The sequence below is a fragment of the Zea mays genome, chromosome 1, assembly GCF_902167145.1.
Source record: "Zea mays cultivar B73 chromosome 1, Zm-B73-REFERENCE-NAM-5.0, whole genome shotgun sequence".
Classification (NCBI taxonomy): Eukaryota; Viridiplantae; Streptophyta; class Magnoliopsida; order Poales; family Poaceae; genus Zea; species Zea mays.
The window spans coordinates 11,212,151-11,217,660 of NC_050096.1; the positions used below are offsets into that span (position 1 = coordinate 11,212,151).

Genomic DNA, 5,510 nt, shown 5'->3' on the forward strand with positions numbered 1-5,510 from the left:
ATGGATACAGATTGTTTTAACATGGCTGTTCGGATGATCGCATGCAATGATGTCTTGTTCTTGTTGGAAGACAAATACCACTACATGGATCTACAGTTCTGTGTAAGTTCAAGTAATTAGTCTTTATTCATATAAGTGTGTTCATTATATAATTATTTTACTAACAAAAAGTAGTCCATAACTAAATTTGGTCGAGACCCTCGCCTTCGTGCAAAGCCAGATATCAACATGTTGGCAAAATTATTAGAATGTTGGCTTGACATGGAGTACGATGTTTCAGATTGCAAACAAGTAAGCTATACTCTTCATCATTTTTGTAATCTTGTTTTTTCTCTTACTTGAACTATTTTTTTAACTTGCAGATTCTATTGCCCTTTTCTTTCATGGGTCACTTCACCTTATATGTACTTAACATGGACACGAGAAGCATCTATATAATGGACTCCATGCCTATACCATCATGGTTTAAGGGTGATCATCCTAGCATGCATTATATACATAATATACATTATATTGCCAATAATATGAATGCTGCCATGGAATTGGCCAATCCTACATGGAAAGACGATATTTATATGTGGCGTCGTATAGTACCAACATGGGTTCCAAGAACATTAAACTGGTAATTTTTTTAACCCGAACAACTTATTAATTTTGTCTACATATATGTAACAACGTATTATTTTAATTTGTAGGGATTTATCTGGCTTTCTTGTTATCAACTTTATGCACAATTGGAATGGTATAAGGTTACCCTGCATTTGCACTGTGAGTACCCTATTTGTTCTAATACTTTGTCAATATTGTTCTTCTATAATTGATTATTAATCATGTTCTATGATATGTAATAATGAATGTGCAGAATGGGAATGACCTGAGGACCAAATTCTTAGTAGAATTATTGAAGTACAAGGACAATGAATCCAAAGACAACATTCCAGAAGAAATACAAGAAATTATTAGGCACATCAGATAGATATGATTTTATTTGTAATGATACTCAACTTATTATCCTAATTAATTTTATTGCCTTTTAGGTTCGTAGTATCGTTAGGAACATTTGCCAACATATATTTTAGTTATATGTTGCAAATATGAAGGCAGTTCAGATTTCTGTACTTTCAACGATGCATTGGTCTTTGGATGGCTCATTCAACTTGAGATGGTGATATTTGTATTGTTGAACCAATGACCTTATTTTTTGTACTAGGAATGGAACATAAAGAAATTTAAGAGTTGTCATTTTTTTCAGTTTTTCTTGCATATCTTGCATTACATATTTCTTTGTTTGTTTGATAAAATTGGTCATTCTTGGGGTTGGGGGGTTATTATCAGCCAGCACTCAGTATACAGGGTATACCTCCAGCCCACCACTGAGCACTCATGCAGTAACGGACCGTTTGGTTCAGAGCTTCCTAGGCAGCTTCGTTGCCAGGCAAGGATGTCATCCCCAGGTGCCCAAAATCGGATGCCTGGAGACGCCCACAGTGCCTGTCAAAGCTGCCTGGGAGCAAAGAAAACAGGTCCTAAATGCTGTGACTTTGTGAGAAAAATATCATATATAATATTTTCTTTTGTGTTTCGAGTCTTGTATAACCTTAGACTGTTGTATTTCTTATGTTGCTGAATACAGGTCAATCAAAGTTGTTTCGAGATGCCTGCCAACACTGATTGTTCTGAAGATTTATTCCAAAGCCATGAAGGTATAATGATGTGGCCATTTTAGCATATGATTTTGCAGGATGCATAAATTTTCTTCCCTATAACCGTTGATTTATTGCTAATGTTGTCGCTTTGTGAGATCAGCAGAAATGCTTGAGAACACAGAATTTTGGTCAAAGTCAAACTACTCCCATGTGGAGCATTTGGAGTGCCATATGGAAGTTAACATGGAGCTGAATGAAGGAGAACAAATGATTGATCACGCAGAAGCTAGCCGATATGAATTGTTTAGCAACGATGAGATATATAAAGGCGGTTGTAGATGAAACTGAATTGTTGTTAACTTTTTCATTGCTCACTGAATAGCAAATGTATATCTTGTAATTTACAAAAAAATGGTTATGGCTTTTGCAGATCTGCAGAACCAATCAAGAACTTCTAACTTGGACAATGAACATTTTCCAAGGGATGCATCAAACCACGCTAATGTTGAAGCAACTGGACCTCCATATGATCTCTCAAATGGTATGTACCTTCAGGGAAAAAACTATATACTCTGGTTGGAGACACAAATGAACACTCGTATGTTGTTTTCCTCTTCAGGTGTATATTTTATGTGTTAGTTCCATAAAGGAACCATTAATTAATTAATAAATATATCTGGTATCCTGGTGCATATTTCTCAGGTGGTATATCCACACAGCACTCAGATTGGAGTGAAATTAAATGGGGGAGTACAGATGAGATGCTTGGTAATGCTGGTCAGGATGATGACCATTTCACTCCGATGGGCATGTTTTGTCTTACCAATAACACATATATTCTTGATATTTCTTGCATTGAGTCCAACATGGGTGAGAGAATGGAAAGCATTCGCAATGGCAACAGTAGTTGCCTTACTATGCAGGAAGAACATTTACAGGCAGAATGTGGAGGATATCCTCATCCAGATTATATATCTGTTGATATGGTTGATGAAAGATCACTGCATGATTTGCCACATGGGTTATCACAAAACAATGAGCAGTATGAGATGGAGCAGCTCCCATAGAATATATGTGAAAGTGGTTCTATGCAGATGGTCTCTCCGGACCAATATTGTTCCTCTCCGGACCAATATTGTGATGATACATCTTTATCAGATTTTTACATGGATGTATCCTCCCCAGAGTCAATATCCTGTGAGAAGAACCAGCCTGAAGATATTTTTTAAGAGCGAGTCTAGCACTGACTCTTCTCCAGTACCCTCTAGCAGAAATTCCACCACAGAGGATGCTGATAAATACTTAGGTCAACCATCAAAATAGTTGCTGGACTCCAAAATCGTTCCTTTCAGCAACCAACACACGTTTAAGAACATGGAATATCAAAAACCTTTGGTATTGGATAAACAATATGCATATAGAAGCAACAACTCTTCTATTCACAATTCATCAAAAGGTTGCTTCAGTAGAGATGGGGACATGGCTTCTGATTTATGTGTGCTAGAGGGTAATACGAATCCTGCTCCTGCTCACCTATGGCCTTATCAGGGGAAGTTCCATCATAATTTTAGCAACCTGTGTATGGTAATTCCATCATTCCTGCATTTGGTGGTACGAGATACAAACCACACGATGAAAGAACCACTCTGCGCCTTGCATTGCAGGTCATATAGTTCTCTAGGCTGTTGCTTGCTTATTTTTCCATGCTTATTACTTTGTTTAGCATCCTCGTACTATATTTCCTTAGTCTTGTGCCCCTGTTTCTAAGTGGTGATATATAATGTTTGACCCTTTCATAAATTGTGTTTCATGCTTTAGTTTAGGTTACTAGATGTAGGAAAGGGGATATCTTGATTTTTAAGTCATTTTTACTAATTCGACTCACTCCTAGAGTTAGTTGGCTCGGTCAAGTCTTACCTTTTCAAACTGTGGAAGTGATCACTGTTCTTGATAGCTTGACCTGTCAAACTGTCTACTGGTATAAATCAACAATCTGAGTTAATGTTTCATGAGCTCACAATTGCAAAAAGACTCTTTTTTAACACCGATCAAAACCGTATTTCATTACCAAAGTAACGAAATTACAGAGTTCAACAAGTGCTATCTTTCTTTTTTCTTCTTCAGCACATTTGACATATTTGGTGATTGGCAGGATATTCACAGCCAAATTCTGAGGCTAATCCTGCCATGGTGATCCATCAGCAAAGCGTCACTTCCTGATCCTTCCTTCATTGCTGTGAGTATAGAATAAGTGGACATGGTCTGAATCAATTGAATGAATCGGCTGCTGACCTTAGGACTGAGAATATGTGGTGTGGATTCAATGGTTATTTGCAGGTCAGGACGTTAGTATGTTGTTGACACAGCGACAGACCCGAGAGGGCACCATCCTTGCATAACGTGTTTGAGTCTAAGGACATTGCTGAGAAGACTAGGATTGGCTTTCCTCACATGTCTCATTGCCTTGCATCTGGTGACATTATGATTTCTTGCCTTGGGGACAAGGAGGGGAATACAACTGGCAATGGCTAATCTTATTCACTGAACAACCTTCGGTCAACAGGAGTGCTTGCTCGTGTGTCCTAAGGCCTTGATATCATTCTCCATGTCCGAGGAGGCCGGAATTCATCTCTTTGTGGAATCCTGCTTTCCTCTGCACGCACATTATTGTTTCACAGGACAATGCTACAGTTACACTCTTGTCTAATTTGCACGTATCATTTTTTGCAGCTTGGTGCTGGGACCTCACTGCCAGGATTAGTAGCTGCAAAGGTTGGGGCAGATGTAACACTAACAGACATTGCGCAGAATGCAGAAGTGAGTTCCAATCCGTCTTTGGAATCCTTATCGTCTTTAGAATCCTTATCGTTTGATCCTTGTCAGAGCTTTTCAGTTTGGTTGATTTCCTTCTTGTTTTTACTGACTGTAGGTACTGAACAACATCAGAAGCATATGTGCTCTCAATGACACCAATTGTACTCTATGGTTTTGATTTCACGTACAGAGCTTTACATGTTGCATCCTATTGAATTCAGAGAGCTTAGGATTATCCCATAGCCACGCAGGTTTCAGGACTTACATGGGGAGACTGGGATGAATCGGTATTTGATTTACGTCCTGACATTATTCTTGGAGCTGATGTACTTTACGACTCAGCAAGTGAGCTACCATTCTACTCTACCGTGTCCAGTCTATTACTGTTATTTAGTAATTCTTAAATGTGGATGATCATTTTGCGGCCTGTTCATTTACTGACTACCTGCCCATTGCTATTGGTGAACTGACATACCACTGTCTCTATTTTGGCAAGATTTCAATGATCTATTCGCGACGGTGACCTTTCTTCTCGAAAATTCTTCTGGGGCGGTTTTCATAACCACATACCACAACCGCAGGTATTAACAAATCATTCCATCCTTGTTCCACTTGGAAGAAGTGTGGCAAACACCATCCTGATAAATCAGTTGGATTTGTCTATGCAGTGGTCAGCATCTGATTGAGTTTTTGATGGTCAAGTGGGGTTTGAAGTGTTTGAAACTGCTGGATGGTTTCTCCTTCCTACCGCCATGTAAGGCTGCTTTACTTCAGGGGAATATTCAGCTTGTTGAAATTGCGCTTGACAAGGAAAAATATAAATGACCCTGAGGTGAGGTAACTTACTTCCCAAACGGAAAAAAAATCTGCAAGCGAATCTGAACAATGTCTTGTGTGTCATGGGTTACAGTTTGATTACAGGAGTTGACGAAAAGCACAGAAATGGAATGCCATATTTGGTCCTCTGCATACATGTACGAGCAACTCCATGTCAAGCCATCCGTTTGGACTGTCATCATAAGGGTGTTCTTTTAATTAAAAGAAACTCAT

At 38.7% G+C, this 5,510-nt stretch overlaps 1 pseudogene; it reads left to right on the forward strand.

Moving 5' to 3' along the window:
• Positions 1 to 5,307, forward strand: LOC103631731 (methyltransferase-like protein 23; annotated as a pseudogene).
• Positions 5,308 to 5,510: the final 203 nt, after the last annotated feature.